This window comes from Nycticebus coucang, chromosome 9 (assembly GCF_027406575.1).
Source record: "Nycticebus coucang isolate mNycCou1 chromosome 9, mNycCou1.pri, whole genome shotgun sequence".
In the NCBI taxonomy this organism is placed as follows: domain Eukaryota; kingdom Metazoa; phylum Chordata; class Mammalia; order Primates; family Lorisidae; genus Nycticebus; species Nycticebus coucang.
Window position 1 is genome coordinate 106,230,685 of NC_069788.1, and position 20,123 is coordinate 106,250,807.

Genomic DNA, 20,123 nt, shown 5'->3' on the forward strand with positions numbered 1-20,123 from the left:
ACTCTCATCTATATCAACCCGAAGAACACGTCCAGGAAAGGTCCTGATGGTATATATCCTAAGATTATTGTCTTAAATTGTCAGACCACTCTATATATATCACTTTGTTTGGGCTGGAAATAAACTACCGTTATAGTGGTACACTATAATAGACATTATTGAAATGGATCATAATGTGTAACAATATTATCACTAGAGACAGATATTGGGACTAAAATTTCCAGAGAAAGTTTCTGGAAGTTTTAATGGACACAGAATAAATACATAAAAAGTGGCAAACTTGCAGATTTGGGGACTAAACTTTCCAGAGAAAGTTTCTGGAAGTTTTAATGGACACAGAATAAATACATAAAAAGTGCCAAACTTGCAGATTTGTAAATCATCAGAAAAGTGACATTTTTCGCTGATCATCCTTTATAAAATTTCAAGCTCCCAAATCTCTATTTATTTTTCCCACCTAATTTTTCTTTGCAGCATTTAGCACTACTTAATAAATTATATACTTGACTTATTTATTTTGTTAACCATTCCCATTCCCTTCCCTCCAGAAAGAAAATTTGGGAGAGATTTTTGTTCACTCTGTTCAGATCAGCAAATAGTTACTGAAGTTACTCAATGTCGTCATACCATTTGTGTGTGGTTTTGGTATTAAAATCACAGTGCAATGCCAGTTTGAACAAAGGCAGAGCTTAGGGAGACAAAGAAGAAAGAGGGACAAGAGAAATAGTCAGTGGTACAAAGAGTTGCTCAGGCATATAAATTGCTCATGACTTCTCATCTTTGCCCTACATTTTCCTCGGCTGTTCTCTTGATCCATTTCTTCTCATAGCCTTAACACTGTTCATTCTTTCCCGATAGTTCTAGAGCAAAAGGAGCTCTGTGCCCTCGAGGGAAGTTCCGTGTATACGTCATACTCCCTTTATTGGTAGGAACTACTCATGTCCTATGATGCCCGTCACAATCTTCAAATACAACAAAGCAACTTTCTGCTAATATTATTAACCTGTTAATAGATTTTAAAGTATTCAGAACTTACACTGCATAAGGCTGTTTCTGCACTGTCTTCTTTATTTTCTGTTCTCTGAAACCTCTCACCAACTTGAACAGCATAACTGAGAACGCAGATGAAATGGGCAACCCCCAATAATTCTTTATTGGAGTGTGTTTATTTAGACTCTCACGAACTGTGTGTATGTATTCACTGAATATTATTAAACTACATAGTTATTAGGTTGTGTCACGCTTTCCTCTTTTTTGAGTTTCATTTTAAATAACCCAACAACCATAACACAAATAAACCATAAAAGAAAACATGCGGTACCCCCCAGGAAATTAAATGCTAAAATACTATGTTAATGCAGCCAAGAAACGGAGACTTTAAATGTGGAGAAGTCAAGAAAAATCACATTTATGCTTCCCACTGTCCCAACAGCTGGGCGGCCTATATACATCTTATTAAGATATAAATATAAGATAGCAGGCATGATCTAGAGAATTAAGTAGACAGCGTAGGATCGAAGCTGCCTTTGGCTCAGCATGTGATCCAGGATCAAAGGTTACCAGCATTGAGGGTCTCACTTCTTCCATCTCCCTGAACGTTTTTATTCAGGAAAACATAACTGAGAAAGCTATACTAAATCCTTTTGTCCAAAAGGTTTACAGTTAAAGTGTTTTCTTTACTTTTATAATAAAAATCACTTCCTATGTGATTAAATAAAATTTATACTCTATCAGCAGTGTACTTTATACAATGAAAAACCTGTCTCTGAAAGTGAAATAAAAGAACTAGAAACAAATAAGAGATAACCTCTAGTGCAATACTTACTTCCAGGGAGCAATAGATTTTTTTTTTCTAGTCTTTATTCTAGTTTTGATTGCCTTATGAAAAAGTAAGATGTCTAGAAAGGGCACAGGTTTCCAGAGCGTTTAGATCCTAATCGAGTGGCTCCCAATCTTTCAATACATTCACTGCTTTGTGTATATTCTCTTGTCATCATATCATGATATGTTAGCCTTTCAATAGTTGAATTATGCCCCTCTCCATATATTGAATCCCTAACCCCCAGGACCACAGCTGGTGACCTTATTTGAAGATTAAGTCTTTACAGAGGTAATAAAGTTAAAATTAGGTCACTAGGCTTGGCCCCAACCCAATATGAGCATTTTTATGAGAAGGGTAAATTTGGACACAGACATACACAAAAGACAGATCCTAAGAGGATACCAAGGGAGGGATTGGGACAATGTGTCTACAAGTTTACGCGTGTCCAACTATAACCAGAAGACCACCAAAGGAGGAAAATGAATGGAACAGATTCTCCTTCACAGTTCTCAGAAAAAACCAAGCCTGACAACACCTTGCTCTCAGACTTCTAGCCTCTGGAATAATAAATTTCTATTGTTAAGCCACCTGTTGGTGATACGTTGTCACGGCAGCACTAGGAAACTAACACGCTTCACTTTCAGTCCTACCTTGGATCTCAGTAAAAGTCCAAACTCTCTAACATAGACTACACGGTCTCAAGTTCTGGGTTCACTTAATCTTCTATCTCAGTACTCACCACCTTCCTCCTGCCCCCAACTTCTAGCAACCAAATTTTCTGCAATGTATTCCAATAGATTCCATTTTGTAATCTATTCTGAGATCTTATGAACTCAATGCCAATATGTGTGTGTGTGTGTGTCTATATATATGTGTATGTGTATATGTACATATATATGAATATTATTGCTCTACTTGCCCCTTTCCTTTCTTGGCATCGCACAATCTTTTTCATCTTTTCAGGATCTAAATCCAACGCTACCCCTCTGAAAAATATCCAATCTACCAGGGACCTAGACATCAAAAACACAGTGTTGGAAGAAAGCAGCAAAATGTGAATGCCACCAAGAGCACTGTGCTGTGAAAGTAAACTAAATAAACTATTCAAATAACATGTGCTGAGTTTTCTCTAAATATATGTGTATTCACCTAAACATATATGTAAAAAATGTGAAATAGCCACATTGGACTCAAAGATTTCCTTGGGGATTTGGAAGGAAAAGATCTGGTTGAGGAGAAGAAACTACACGAGGGGGCCTTAATGCTACAATTTTTTTAGAGAAGAAAAATTTACAGAGGGTGCCAAAAATGTATACATATTTTAAGAAAGGAAACAACTGAATTAAAATTGTAATGCTGAATATAATCTGGTAACAAGAGATGCATGCAAGTGACATTGAAGCACCTCTTGTAATTGCAGAAGTCAAGTGTGATTTGAGTATTACAATTTTAATACCGTTTCTTCCTTGCCTAAAATGTATGTACATTTTTCATCACTCTCTGTATTCTATAATACTTTCATAATCTAGAAAAGATGGAAGGAAAATGCAGCAGAGCCTCTGTAAGTTGACAACCCAAGGGACTGTAACAAACTGGTTGACATATGGAGGTGGTCAACATAAGGCATTAGGCCTTCTGTACTGATACGTATATATAGCGCATGTCCAGACTATGAAGATTTGGTCCACTTAAGCAGGTGGTCAGTGTAGGGAGGTGACCAATTATGTAGGTGCTACTGTATTCCAAATTCTTAAAGTGGTTGATTCTTCTTTACACTTCGTGAATTTTCTTTACACTTTTTGAGGAAAGAAAGTGGAATGGTGGGTCCAGTCACTGAAGATACAGACAGCAGAAAAATGTAAAAAACCAAGTAGAAACCAAAAAATAACTTGAAGAATATGATCAGTTGGAGATACCACCCTTCCCTTATCCCACCATTCTCCTTCCTGACCATTCCCTTGAAACTCTTCCTGGAAGGATAGGCGAGCTCTATTGACGACTGTAGTGACTCCCTCAACCCCTATATCTCTAATGGTTCACCAAACGCAATTAAAAAGAAATGGTGTGTCCTTAAACCTGGTTTCTATTAAGACTTTACTTTTTCTTCCTTGCTGGAATCGTGGTGCTATGGAGGAATCTGAGAAAGAGAAGACCCGAGTTCTACTAACAGCTGTGTAACCATTTCCCTGTTTGAACATATAATCCTCTCCCCGATGAAAACCTCTGATGATTCTGAACAACTGATTAAATAGGTTAGGATGCCTCATGAGCCTATATAAACACAAGCAATTTACCACTGAATTCATCAGGATTTCATCTTCATTTGCTTTAGTTTTACCTGAAGGATCTTAATACTTGTAATATAGACTTCTTTACACACATTGGTTTTTTATGAATATGTGGATACACAAAGACAAAAAACTCCATGTGCACAGGCCAAGATAAATAAAAAGAACACAGACATTCTATAAGTGGAGAATATTTTAGTAACATTTTCCCTGTAACAATATTGTCATTTTTCTCAAGTAAGTGTACACAAAGGTTTTACAATTCCAAGGTGTTAAACCATTTTATTTGGCTCTTTAATGGTACGACCTTAGGAGCTGTCACTCTATCTTGAGCAAATGTAAATATTCACAGGTTTTTAAACCCTAAAGCAGTGTCTTACTTTTGATTTCTTCCTCTTCCCCCAGCTTGTTGTACTTAAAGATGGCATAACTTTGTGTGTGACACATACTTCATCACCATAGAAATGCCCACAGCGGTGCAGCAAAATACCTTTCTAACAGTATTTCCTGTGAGGTCTGAACTGCAAGAAGGTTTTGTTAATATAAAAGGTAAAATAGTTCTGAACTCATGGTTTGCTTAACCTCCTTACCTTTAGAAAGATAAATGCATCTAGGCCTCTTTGCTTTCAAGAATGTATGAATTCTGAAAAAAATGAATTCTGTATTCGGAAGCTGAGAGTTTAATTTGTCATTCAACCCAAAATCTATTCAATAGAAACAAAACCATATGCAAATGCACATCCTTATTGAGTACACCAACAGTTTGCTTTCTCTTTTATCCCAAAATATAAAGATAAAATCTATTATCTGTTAAAATTCACCTAAATTGTTGCCTTGCGCTTCTGCCCCCCTCAAAATAAGTACTACACAAATTATTGCCTTTAAGGGAGTAATTTCAGGTTGTTCACCTCAGAATTATTGCTGCCAATTGCTATTATGGTAAAACCAATTTTCCCTGCAAGAATTCACAAAACCCAGAGACTCAAGGTTTTTGTTCTGTGTTTTATATTTTTCTCTTGCTCGGGAAAACAACATTGAATAGAGACCGAGAAATAAAACATATGAGTGTTACAAACCCTTTGATTACTCTAATTACACGTGAAAGGAAAACAAGACCCTCTCTTAGTTCTAGAGGTATGAATAATTAAGAGGAAAGGAAGAAAGGGGGAAAAGCTATAAACCGTAGTCAATTGACCTGCATGACCACCAGAGAAGCCTGGAGTGCCCTGAGAAAAGTTAGTCATCATTACAGTTTCTCCTCCATACCGAAGGAGCAAACCACCTCCCTTCTCTTTTGCCCTGGCCTGATAACCCATTGTGAAGTTGTTTTCAAATGTATTAATACCGTTCTGGGGGGCCTGAGTCAGTGAGGAAGAAATTCCTGGAAACTGTGTCATTGTGTTGTATTTGGAAAAAGAGTGAATTGTGAATGTTCAGTCTTACGGGCCATCACAGAGAAAACTGGAGCTTTGTAAATATTTTAATTACAATTTCCCTTATTGAATTGCATTGAGCACAATGAAAGAAAGGGTGTAGGTGTGGAGGGAGGGACAAGCATGGGAAGGAAAACTGGGGGGAGACTTCAACCTGGCCCCTGCAGGAACCAGCTGCTTACTGCTCCAAGCAATGAAAATCTTGGCATGGAATTAATTCCAGGGATCAAAAGCCTGCCTTGTTTTCTCAGGTAATGGGGAAGTACTCCTCCTAATGGGAACCCCTGGAAGACATCAAATAGCCAGTGGCTAAATCAAGCAATTTAAAAATTATGGTCCTTTTGCTAAATAAATGAGCATGCTTCAGTAGCAACAAAGAGGATTTCTAAATAGCTCTCTACTTATTTATGTGCTTGTGAGTTTCACCTCAGAACAGAGACTGCTCAAGAGAGTGGAGCTGGGGTCTCTGGTGAGCTGTGTAGACGAGTTTGGGTAGACTGAAACAACAGCTATTCGTCCTCCTGCCCACTCTGGCACCAGTGGACCTGGGGATGAGGCTGGGACGGGGAGGGGCGTTTCTCATCCTCCTCTAAGGTGATACTGGAGTGAGACAAAGACCACTTCAACCTCACATGGAGCCCAATTTGGACAGCAAAGAGAAACGGAGGGATTTCTTGAAGATGCAGATCTTATCCCAAGTGTTGGATGTTCTCAAGAAAGCAAGCTGGGCTTCTCCAATGCTGGATCATGTCTGCACAGCTTTTCAGTGCATCTCAAATAAAAACCCATACTCCTGGCATGGCCCTCCTTGGGAAGTCCTCCCTTGAGCCTTGTTCCTTCCGGTCCAGACATGATAGCCTCATTCATTCCACACCCCGATCACATTCCTCACGTCACAGGAGCTCTGCATACTCCGTCCTCTGTGGCTGTGATACTCTCTCCCACTTCCCTGTTAACTCTGCTTATCCTGCACAACGCTGGTCACTTCCTCAGACGAGCTTTTCCCGACTTTTCAGATTAGGTCAAATCTCTGGGTTGGCAGCACGAACATCCACCTACTTTGTGGCACACATCTCTTCCTAAAGGTACTTTTATTTATGAGGGTTTTTGATTAACGTGTGTCTCTCCCTCCAGATGTTCTATATGAAAAAAGATGGTACCTCTTTTTATGCACTGTTGTATTTCCAGTGCCAAGCATGGAGGAGGTTTTTAATGCATTCTTATTGAATAAATAAACAGATGAATGAACTCCTCTAACCTACAGACCATTTCTAAATTTCTGGTTTCTAAAAGGAGAGCCAGCTTTATGAGTAAACTGCTCGGTAGATGTGTGATTGCAGTCACAAACTATTATGTCCTATGATGGATGTTGGTACAGAAAGTCCAACAAGGTTAGAGCATGGCACACAGGATGTCATATAATCATTGATGCACAGTGAGCACTAACTTTACCTGCCCATAATCTGGTAGAGAAGTTACAGCAGTAACTGTAAGGCAACCAGAGATAAAGGGAAAGTTTGGGGAGAAAGCCTGGGGAAAAGAAGAGGGAAGAATTTTCATGCTATTTCAAGAAGCTGAGAAACAGAGAGGGTTCAGCCATGTACCGTCACAAAATGACTATGTTGTTGAGCTAGAATTCAAAACAATTTTTTAAATTCTGGAACCAAAACTCTTTCCATCACATCACTTGGGCTCCTTTGGTGGTGGGATTCCCAGTACTTTACACAGAAAAGAATCTAAAGTCTTCGGGCTACACTCACAAGATAAATTCCTTTCACCATACATCAACCATTGGAATAGAAATGGAGGTGGCAAAGTGGTATGCTGGCGTTTGGCTAACTTCCACGTACATTTAAGGAGTGTGTAATGTGGAGCAAGAACCATGCTAAGCTGGAGAGACAAACATAGAAGATACAGCACTTATCCTGGAGAAATGTTCAAGTAGAGATGGTCCACTTTGGAAACAAGCCAAAAATGTAGCAAAACCAAAGTTCTGCTATTGAATTTCTTGCTGTCGTCCCATGGCTATTTGGTTTTTGCATCTGAGGACTTGCTAAAGAGTCCCTCCTCCATAGAATTTTTTTTTTTTTCATTTTTTCTGTTTCTTTTAAATTTCAAAATATCAAGAGGTACAAAGGTGTTGGTGCACGGCTTGCATCAGGGCTATAAATGTACTCATTATCTAAACAGGGTTCATTGTGCTGATTAGGAGGGGTTTGCCCCTCTCCGCCTGCCTCCTCCCCCACACTTGATTTTCAGTGACTTTTACTTCCCTCTGCACTTGGATGTCAGTTACTTCCAACTTATTACAGGACAGGTGGTGTTTGTTTTTCTGTACTTGAGATACTGCACCTAGGATTTCGTGCAGGACTTTGCACTACCTTGGAAGTCTATAACAAGAGACACTAAGGCCCTGACGAGAATGCAAATTCCTTTTTTCTATGGAGTCTGGGACATATTTCAAATTTGTTACCTCCCGCATTTAGCCTTCTTAAAAGTAAGGCATTTGTTCCCTCAGGTGAAGTCTGTGGGTTCACCAAAAACAAACAAACAAACAACACCACAAAACCACCTTTTTGTTTGCCAAACCCTATAACCCAAGGCCAGAGAGAGGTGAAGTAGATTTACCAGCACATTTTTTGAATATTGGAAAGTACTCAGAAGTGCTGCATGCCTCAAGAGACTAGATTCATGACATAAGAGTACCTGGTGTTGAATCTCTCCCTTTATTTAGTGCTCTCAAGAGCACTAGGCTAATCACTGCCATTCTTTTTATATCCCCCCCTCCTATTCACCTACTATCTAGGTGAGGCTACCAAAACTGACAAGAATGAAATAAAAGAAAGGTTATCTTGTGACTTCAGGGTGAAGCTCCTTGAAGATACAATAAAATGAGGATAACTACCAAGAGACCATACAGAAGAGGTCAAGTATTAATACCTAGACTGGAGACCAGATGAATGAATGGGAATGATACTACAGCAGGAGGTGAGAAGTACATTGATAAACGTCATCTTCTGGTAGGTGGTATCCTCACAGCCAGTCCTGAGAGATACTTGGTGTATTTATCTAATTCTGATCTTCCCACAAGCCTCATTCCCTACCATGTTTCATCAATTATCACTCTCCTTCAATAATATGATATAGTCAATTCTACTCCACTAGAAAAAGACTAGACCGTCTTTTATATTTTTTTAAACATACCCATGTCTAGAATCAAATAATTTGGTAATTAGACGAAACCTCAAAGGTCATTCAGACCAATGTCCCACCCAATGCAAGAATCTCTCTTTCCTAATAATCAAGTAAAACAGCAATCCCTGTGATTCTCTTTGCCCTCAGTCTTCTGCTTCCTTCTACTCCCCTTGCAAGCCTGTATTCCACTGTCTATTGCTCCACTTATCCACTTCTCAGCCTTTTCACCTCTTTCACTCCCACTGAATCTGGCTCTCCATTCTCTGACTCTGGAGCAACAGAACCTCTTCTTCCCTTCCTGTCCATGGTCTTCATGATACTATAGGAGAGATGCTCACGGCAAACATTGATCATGACTTCTTCATGGTTTCCAACCTCAGTTTGAGCCTCAAAAATCCTTTTACTCACCTCTGTTAAATTTCCTACAGCAACTGTTCCAAATTTGTCTCTATTTTTGTGTCCAGCCCATACCTTCCTGCTAACCCCTTCCTTCACCTCCCACTTCAGAGGAAATGTGGAGTCATCAGGCATAATCTCCCTCAATTTTCCCCTCTGTCACCTCCAAAGATTCATATTTTATCTGCCTAAAAGGAAAAGATTTCTCATTTGCTCTCATTCTGATCTCTCCATTTAATGCCTCATTCCATATCTTGCTTCATCAATTATCAACCTCCCCCTCTCAATAGATGTAGTCGATTCTAATTCATAAGAAAAGACTAAAGTCTTTCTTTAACCTTGTCTCATCCTTGGACTATAACTGCCTCTCTCCATCCCTTCCATGTCACATGTACCAAAGGAAGTTTGCAATCATTTCACTCCTTGACCTCCTAGTCATTACCCAGTCACAATTACTAGGATTTTTGCCTATTCTCCTTAAGGTACCCTCTCAGAGGTCACCAGAGGCCTCTACTTTTTAAAGTTAATGGATTTGTCATTTTTCAGGTCTGAATTAGTTTTTCTTCTTAAAGCTTTCTCCATTCCTGGTTTTGGTGATGGCTCATTCTAAAGCCTACCCACTTTTGTCATTTTCCTCATTCATCTCGAATGTTCAACTCTGGATTTCATCTTTGACGCCTTGCTGTTCTCTGCCATGGATCATAAGCCATTTTACCTGCAGTGCCATTTTGAATCCTAGCCTATGAATTGGCACGTTTGTAGGAGTTAAAAGGCTAAAAATAACACAGAATAAATTCACATCAATTATAATGTGGATTTATTTCTGCTACAGCAAAACAATGTTTTCTGGTGTCTAAACACACATCTGCAATTATCTCTTTATACACTCGATTACTCTTCGTAAACACTCAAATCTTCATTTGGCTCTAGATTAGATATTTTTTAAATTTCCCTTTTTGTGTGTGTGACTTGCTTGATAATGTGCTTCATGACCTTCTCAGACATCAGCATGAAGCCTCAAATGTAGAAAAAGAAAAGGTTACATATCAAATAAAATCTGGCTACCTACATGAGAAAGACGGTCAGTGTATACATACCAGCGCTCCACTTACTTGGGAAAATTTCACTCATATTCAGAGACAACATTACTTTACAATATATAAGGAAATTTGATAACCATTGGGCCATAGTTAGAGCAAGGACCTACTGTGTGAAAAAGATTAACTTGGAACATAACATAAATATACAACTTTTTGTTTTCCTTTAGAAACTAGGAAGATCTGAAAATGCGGGGCTGTTATTTCCACAGGGCAACAACCTACCAGAGCTGAGTAGCAGTGGTGCCATTTGACAAGGACACTGGCTTTCCGATTTTACATACTCCTCACTCCTCCCTATTCTCTTATTCTTGTCTACTTCACTTACTTACATTCCTTGCTTATTTTCTGTAGACATTTTGACCTAATGGTCCTTGCTTATACTGAAAACGCCCCACCTAATATATTTTTCCAGCTCTATTTTCTAAGCTCTAGACTCATAGTTCTGAATGCTCCCTAGGAACTCCACTTAGACGTCCTCTAGACCATACAAATGTTCTCTCTAACCAGCCCTTTGGCCAGTTTCCACCATCTCAATTAATAACTCCCTAGCACTCCTAGCAGAATTCATTTTTATAGCTCTTTGTTCCCATCAATAATATGTACTTCACTGATTTTAGTTAGCTATTAAGTGTCTCCTACATTGTTAACCAGTCTACATTATTTAAAATTATGTGTAAATTATTTAAAAATGTGTCTTAAGTCTAGGTACAGTGGTTCACACTTGTATCACAATACTTTTGGAGGCTGAGGCAAGAAGATTGCTTGAGGTCAGGAGTTTGAGGTTGCAGTGAGCTATGATGGTGCCACAGCATTCCAGCCAGGGAAATAGTGTGAGACCCCATCTATTAAAACACACACACATTGTGCTCCCTTCGGCAGCACATATACTAAAATTGGAACACACACACACATACACATGCACATACACACACCATATATATGTGTGTGTGCATATATGTATGTATGTATACACACACACACACACATACACATATAAACACACCCATGCATACGTTTTGACTGAAAATAACTGCATGGATACATTCAGTGATTGCTCATGTGCTCAGGTTTTTCATTTTAGGACTCCCTTATTGTGTTGAGGTTAAAATATGTTCCCCTAAGACTTTCTCCCATGAGTCCTCACTATGTCCTCTAAAAACACACAGAACAAATCATCTCTCTCCTTCATATAACAACCCTCCAAATACTTTCTAAACTGTTAGCTAGTCCTAGGCATACTTGCTTCCAGGTATCTGGTTAACATCTTTCCTGTTTGCACCTGTCCATCTATTCCTAATGCCATGACATTAACACCACCATCATTTCTCACCTGGATCACTGCAAAAATCTTCCATATCCACACTTATTCTCCATATTGAAATTAAATGAAATCATATCATTTTGAGGTTTCACAGGCTTTGCTTCTCCATTTCCCTTCAGATGAGGTACAAACACCTTGACATTTCTAGCCCCTTTGGGATCTGCTCTCTGCTGCTTTCTATCAGCTGTGTCTTACTATTCCCTAGCATGGACACTGCATTCCAGTTGCTCTAAATGGCCTGCAAGACCCTGAATGTGTCTGCTCTGTCTAGTCCTGGGACACGCTGTCCATTGAGTCTAGAATGCTCCCAGTTCCAGCCCACCTTTCCTGCCTAAAATTTATTTATCTAGGACCTACGCTTCCTATGGTATTATGATCCTACCATAGGCTCCTACATCCTCCTTCATTTTTTTCCTATTGAAGTGAGAATGTTAACACATATATATTGGTCTATCTCCCCCAAAAAGCTAATTTTTAAAGCTTGTCCATTACATGTGAGAAATGTATTAATATCTTGGTTTAATTAAATTATCATAGATTTTTCCCCCCTGGCCTTTCTTCTTTTGCCAATGTTTACCTTAAAATGTGTTATACATATGGATCCTCCTGCAAATCCCCCTTAGGTTAGACCTTGCAGGGCATGATGAGGCAGTGACATCACTTGACCCAATCACTACTAAGCCGAGATCTTTTTAACTTCCATTTCTTCATCTGTAAAGTAAAAGCAATCTTACCTTCCTTTAAAGTTGTGGTGAGGTCTAAATAAGATGAGTGTACAGCAACTTGCCCAATGTTGGCAAATAATAGATGGTCAATGAATAGCAACTCTTACAGTGGTGTACAGTGTTACCGTGATCCAGCTGTCTTAAAATCCTATAAAATGTAGTCTTCTTATTTATGAGAGAGAAGGAGAAAGGGTCATAAAATTCTGTTTCAGTGGAATGGAAATACCATAGAGGCAGTCAATGCCTAAGGTGTCTCTATATGTCCTGAAGGAATAGAAACAGAAGAAACCCAGAGAAAGTCACAGTGGTGGGCATAGGGTAATGGAATCCCACATGCTAACGCAACATGGTACATTTGGATATGCTCACTACAGACATCTGCAGCTCACAATCCACCCTTCCATTTATATACAACACCCACTTCAGCTGAACCCTGCAGCTCACAAAAGGCAATCAAACTAACATTTGTTTACATTTTCAGCAAATACTACATTTGTCCTCTACTTTAATAGCCTTTAGCAGAAAGGAGAGCCTTTCAGAAAGAGACTGTGACTATTATCTTTGTAGCAACCCAAACTGTTGCTGTTAGGTATCCATGGGTGAGGAAATTAAAGAGATAAAACTATTAATAATGAGCCCAGGGTGCCCAAAGGAAAACATAAAATGGTCTTGGCTTTACATCCAAGTGTTCAGAATAAATTTTGCATCCTATGCATGCAGAACCCAAAATCTGTCTCCCCTATTGGGGGTTGCTCAGTCAGAGCCCTCAATTCTCAGCATTTCTGATGGTAAATTTTGATTAGAAACCTGCTGGAGTAGGACTCCTTGGCAGAGGGGATGAATCCCTGAATGAGACAAATTTGTGTGAAATGTTTTCGCTTAAGTCAAAAAGTCCTCTTGTGGGGAGAGGAAGTTATAAACACAATGGGGAGGAGAAAGTCCTCAAGGAAGGACTAGATCTCATGCCACACACAGAACCTGTCATCATCCAAGGTCAAGGTGCCTTTATCTCTTTCTTGACAACTGCAAGAGCCACAGATTCTCATGTCCTAACAGCAATGAAAACCTAATTTGAATTAGGTAACTCTGCTGTTTAAACATTTTTTAATGATTTTGCATTCCACGTAATGACTGTTCCCCGCTCCCATAGCATCCCACACTCACATTTCTCTACGATTTTACCACAACCTTTCAACCTGGCAGCCTTCACGCTTTTGAGCTGACTGAGGCTTCTCACGTTTTTTCCTTAGGACCCTCACAAATGCTACTTCCTCTGCTAGGAACACTGCTAGATTCCTTCTCTACCCCCCAAACAATATACACATACAACATAAATCACACATACACACATACGACATATACCACACATAGAACATATACATCACTCACATACAAAACACACACACACTCACTTCACTGAGACTTTTCTCTTCTTTCAGGATTTAAAGAGTCACTTCTGATCAACCAAGTTGAAGTATATAACTTACCCTATCATTCCACACATTATAATGTCCTTGCTAAAATCCATGATGCAAACATCAGCTCTGCCACTTCCTACCTGGAGTGATCTTAGGTGAGTTTTCCAAAGTCCCTCTTCCTCTGTTTTCTTATCTCTAAGACGGGATAGTTGTAGCATGGGCCTTCCAGGCTTATTAGAAGAATTAAGTGACTTAAGAAAACATAAAGCTATAAGAACAAACCTACAATGTACCAAGTGCTAAGAAAATGCTAGCTCTTGCTCTCGGAGAATCTAATCACTTCAGTGTCATAGCCACAACTAGATCTAATACACATGAGAATAGCATCCTTGTTTGTTTTCTTCATCTGTAGATCTCCAGTGCAAGGCACACCCACAGGCGAATGGGCAACATCATAAGTTGCCAATGAATGAATGAATTTAATGAAATGGTTGATGAGTAAAACATGAAATAAGTGAAATAGGATCTTAGCACTTTCTGAAAGAATAAGATCTATTACAACTTTTCACTTATGTTTACCACCTGCTACTCAGAGGTGGACTGGCTGCCACACACATTCCTGCCAGGTAGGCACATCCAGGTACCCTAAAGAAGTGACAACAGGGTGGGAGAGCCAGTGCAAGAGAGGAAACCCGGAAACTTCACAGAGGCGGGCTCTGCACAGGCAGCCTCTGCTCCCTGGTAGGCAGGCTAGGGAGTATTCAATTCTGTCTAACGATGTTTTGCTTCTTGTTTGGGGACTGTCACCTATTTGGGATAATTTCTCACAAGATGCCACTCTGTAAGACAAGACTGTGGAATAACACATCGTCCTGCTTTTTACCTTAAATCTGGGAAAGTCCTCTGCCATCTGGCAGTGAGAAAGTTCTCTACTGGAGAAACAGAGCTCATATCTAACACAGGGGATCAGAGACCCACGGCTGAGCTTTCTGTCCCAACCCAGCAGGACAGGGACTTGTGCAGAATGTAGCCCATCACTCTTTCTAAGCCAAAAATGGGTCTACGGTATCAGTGAGGCAGTTTGGAGTCTGAAAATGAAATTCATAAGTCTCAGGTCTTTGTGGAAACTGGCATTCTGAAAAATCAGCTTTAGTCCATGGTGATGAAATGAACTACAAATTTCCTAGCCCAAGGCTTATCTGAATTTTATCCTAGAAAGCATTTCCTCTCTGTACTAAGAGTCTGAATTCCCTATATACACTTGCCATGATTTTGAAGTTCTAATAAATATACCATAATTCATTTTAGATGAGCAGAATCCAAGTTCTTCGAAATGCCTTTGAGTAACCATTAAATCTGAGATGGGACAGGCATGTGGCAGCTACTTCTATTTCTGTTTAAATGAATTTTCTTCAAACTTAAAAAGTATGTCCCTCAAAAACAAAATCCTCATGCTCTCTTATGGAACATTAAAAATTAAGGAAATTGCTTTTCTGCCTGTGGACGCTGCCGAGGAAGCGTCGTTAAAGTCTATCTTCCCACTGCTGTCATGTCTAAGTCAGAGTCTCCTAAAGAGCCCCAACAGTTGCAGAAGCTCTTCATTGGGGGGTTGAGCTTTGAAACAACTGATGAGAGTCTGAGGAGACATTGTGAGCAATGGGGAGCGCTCACAGACTGCGTGGTAACAACAGATCCAAACACCAAGCGCTCCAGCGGCTTTGGGTTTGTCACATAGGCCACTGTGGAGGAGGCGGATACAGCAGTAAATGCAAGGCCACACAAGGTGGGTGGAAGAGATATGGACCAAAGAGAGCTGTTTCCAGAGAAGATTCTCAAAGACCCGGTGCCCACTTAACTGTGAAAAAGGTCTTTGTTGGTGGCATTAAAGAAGATACTGAAGAACATCACCTCAGAGACTATTTTGAACAGTATGGGAAAATTGAAGTGATTGAAATCATGACTGACCGAGGCAGTGGCAAGAAGAGGGGCTTTGCTTTTGTTACGTTTGATGACCATGATTCTGTGGATAAGACTGTCATTCAGAAATACCACACTGTGCATGGCCACAACTGTGAAGTAAGGAAAGCCCTGTCAAAGCAAGAGATGGCTAGTGCTTCGTCCAGCCAAAGAGGTCGAAGTGGTTCTGGAAACTTTGGTGGGGATGGTGGGGATGGTGGAGGTGGTTTTGGTGGAAATGACAACTTTGGCCGAGGAGGAAACTTCAGTGGTTGTGGTGGCTTTGGTGGCAGCCGTGGTGGTGGTGGATATGGTGGCAGTGGGGATGGCTACAATGGATTTGGTAATGATGGAAGCAATTTTAGAGGAGGTGGAAGTTACAATGATTTTGGCAATTACAACATTCAGTCATCAAATTTTGGACCCATGAAGGGAGGAAATTTTGGAGGCAGAAGCTCTGGCCCTTATGATGGTAGCAGCCAATACTTTGCCAAACCACGAAACCAAGGTGGCCATGGTGGTTCCAGTAGCAGCACTAGCTATGGCAGTGGCAGAAGGTTTTAATTATTCCCCGGAAACAAAGCTTAGCAGGAGAGGAGAGCCAGAGAAGTGACAGGGAAGCTATAGGTTACAACAGATTTGTGAACTCAGCCAAGCACAGTGGTGGCAGGGCCTAGCTGCTACAAAGAAGACATGTTTTAGACAATACTCATGTGTATGGGCAAAAAACTCAAGGACTGTATTTGTGACTAACTGTATAACAGGTTATTTTAGTTTCTGTTCTGTGGAAAGTGTAAAGCATTCCAATAAAGGGTTTTAATGTAGATTTTTTTTTTTTGCACCCATACTGTTGATTGCTAAATGTAATAGTTTGATCATGATGCTGAATAAATGTGTCTTTTTAAAAAAAAATTAAGGAAATTAAAAATTGTGCCTAAACTCGAATCAAATCAAAACCAAAACAATTTTAGAAAACAGAAACTTTTATTTTTTGATACTCCAACCACAGAATAACAATGTGAGTCCCGAGTGCTTGCCTGATGCAAAGTCGTTCGTTCCAACTACAGGAGATGGAAAAGCAAGTCCTAGGTCAAGTTCAAAATCAATCCTTTAACACTCCTTTGTTTTCAGAACAACCATTCCTTGTCCTCTTCTCTTCCAGATGTTGACACCTTCCCAGGAGGGCACATCCATTTCTCCCAACTCTGCCCTTGAAACTTAGTAAATGTAGAATAATTGTCTTAACACAATAACTAAGAAAATGCCAGGAAGTCTATGTTAACCAGTGTGATGAAAATGTGTCAAACTGTGTATAAAACCAGTGTATGGTGCCCCATGATCGCATTAATGTACACAGCTATGATTTAATAATTAAAAAAAAAAAAAGAATTGCCTGTTTAAACCAGGAAATACATCAAATCCCACTGACCAGCGATAATGTTGGAGAAAAGCCAGTTCTTTCTAAAATCAGTCTCATGCCAGCTCCACAAAAATGAAGGCCGTCTATATCAAACCAAAGAGACTTTCCAGCTCTGAAATAGCTAAGCCTAAATGTTTCTCAGATGAAATTTTATTGAGTGCAGACTCTGTTTAGTATCTCATCAATTAAAGCTAGGCTGAACAAATGCCGTTTTATTACAACATCCCTGCAGTCCCTGGAGCCAGCCTGTCTGAGTTCACATTCTTTCTACCTGCGTGGCTACACACATATTCCTTTAATGCTGTGTGCCTCAATTTCTTTGTGTGCAAGAGAGGGATGATAGCAGCAGCTTTCTTGTTGAGTTGTGAGAATTCAAATGAGATAAACCACTCTAAACAGTGACTATTGCCCATTTAGTATCTGCTGTTATTATGTCCATTCATAGGTTTTCCTATTGAGATTTTAGTTCTTTTCTCAGAGGAAACAAATCTTCTCTTCCTTCTTTTCTACATAGACGAAGGAGATCAGGGCAATAACAATGTAGTTGCTAGAACCAACACGTTACATTTTGATTCTGGCTCTATCACTTGCAAACTGCATGATTTGGGGCAGGTTTTTTAACCTCCCCATGCTTCAGCTCCCACAGAAATAAAATGAGGGTAACAATAATATCCCTTCACAGGATATTATGAAGATTAAATAAATCAATGCATCTGAATCATTCAAGAGAGGACTGGGCACAGAGTGCACACCCTAACTGTCAATATTCCAATATTATTGGAATCCCTACAGTGTGCAAGAAGTTTTATTTAAAATCCCATGCCCAAATGAAACAGTGCATATAATATACTTTTATCTATGTCTAGCAGATTTCAAGGGATAAGGAAATCTCATGTGTGGCTCTGGAGCACATGAGACTGAGCTAGGAAGAGAGCTGGGATATAGCATGCCATGTGACCTTGGGCAAGTGCCTTCATTGATCTGGATTTCAAGTAAGTCAACAAAAGGATTGGGCTACAACGAGTCCTGAACTTCTATGAACGAATGCATATCTTCTCTTTTGTAGATAACCTCATAGCCATTTCAAGGCATGTGGTGTATACTGTCTACGAAATCCTTGTCTAATCCACATCCACATCCACTTCTCCCTACAATCCATGTGCTAAGTATAGCATGGTACATCCTACAGTGTGTATGGATGGAGGTTTGATTTTACTTCCAACCACTGTACTGCTCTCAGCATGACATGAAAAAGACATGGCGCTGCATTGATTTGTGGTTCAAGTGTTTACAATGACATTGACTTGATGTGTGACTACGAGATCATTTTAATTGATACTGGCACTTCTCGTTTTCACTGGACATTACTATGTATGATGTTAATGAATTGGAGTTTATAATGTGCTTAGAAAAATCTGAGTGAAGAGACCAGCTACATCAGAAAGGGCCATCAATTCAATTCTACAGGAGATTCCTCAAGACAAGACAAGGCCGGGAAGACAAAAGTGTAGGAATCTGCAGATAAAGAGCAATGTAAGAGATTCCCTGAAGAGGCTTCACATAGAATCATTTATCTGCAGGAGCAGGTACACGCTTTTGAGACATGTACATCATTTACTAAGCAGCTTTTGTTTACTATAATGATACTCCTATTTTTTCTGTCTCTAGATAATGGTCAGCTGCAGAACAGAAATTCTGATGAAAGAGTCTAACAAATAGGGTGGCGCCTGTGGCTCAAGGAGTAGGGCGCCGGTCCCATATGCCGGAGGTGGCGGGTTCAAACCCAGCCCCGGCCAAAAACCACAAAAAAAAAAAAAAAGAAAGAGTCTAACAAATAATCTGAGACTCTTTCTGCACCAAGACTGTTCCAGAAGAATAATCAAGATTTAATATTATTAACATAATATAAATCATATATAAATTACTGTATACTTTTTATATTATTTAATATAAGAAATAGTATATTTTTAATTTGTGACAAAATTTATATAGAGTGAAACATGATTTTAAGTACAAACATACCTCATTAATTGCACTTTTTCACTTTATAGATTTGGGTTTTTTTAGAATTTGAAAGGATCGAGAAGTTATTTCAACTTTCAAGCTTTATTATTTAAGAAATACATTTGGTAAGACTATAGCTGCCAGAGATAGTGACTTCTCTCATTGATCCGGGCAAAGTAAGTTGAAAACCTTCTGGAAAGGATTCCCCAAGGCATCCTAAAGGCATCTTAAAGGATGCCTTTAAGAATATTCATACTACATAAGAAGAGGTCAACATATCAGCATTAACGAGAGTTTGAAAGAAGTTAATTCTGGTCATCCAAGATGATTTTGAGGGGTTCAATATTTTGGTAGAGAAGTATCTGCAGATACAGTGGAAACAGCAAAAAGACTAGATTCAGAAACAGAGCCTGAAGATGCAACCAAATTGCTACAACATAAAGATAAAACTTTAATAGTGAAGTTTATAACAGCACAATTCACAATTGTGAAGATGTGGAAACAACCCAAGTACCCATCAACACATGAAAAGAGTTGCTTCTTATGGATAAGCAAAGACAGTTGTTTCTTGAGAAAGAATCTACTCCTGGTGACTATGCTATGAACATTGGTGAAATGACAAGAAAGGGTTTAGAATATTATGTAAACTTAGTGGATAAAGCAACTTGAGAGGATTGACTCCAGTGTGGAATAAATGTCTACTGTGAGTAAGATGCTATCAAACAGAATTGCATGCTACAGGAAGATCTTTTGTGAAAGGAACAATCAATCAAGGTGGTAAACTTCACTTTTAAGAAATTGCCAGAGCCACCTCAAACCATAGCAACCACTATCCTGATGAGTCAGCAGCCATCACTGTCAAGCCAAGACCCCCCCATTATTAAAAAGATTACAACTCACTAAAAAGGCTTAGGTAACCATTAGCATTTTTTAGCAATAAAGTTTTTTTTTAATTAAGGTATACTTTTTTTTTTTAGGAGTAATGTTATTTCAAACTTAATAGACTATAGGATAGTATAAACATAACTTTCATATGCATTGGGAC

General features: G+C 39.3%; 1 protein-coding gene and 1 pseudogene across 15 annotated transcripts in view; one reads left to right on the top strand and one right to left on the bottom strand.

Moving 5' to 3' along the window:
* Positions 1-20,123, bottom strand: part of NRXN3 (neurexin 3) — a 1,789,915-nt gene that overhangs the window by 828,766 nt on the left and 941,026 nt on the right. The gene's annotated exons all lie outside the window — the stretch shown is intronic.
* LOC128593950 (heterogeneous nuclear ribonucleoprotein A1-like) lies at positions 15,248-16,218 on the top strand (annotated as a pseudogene).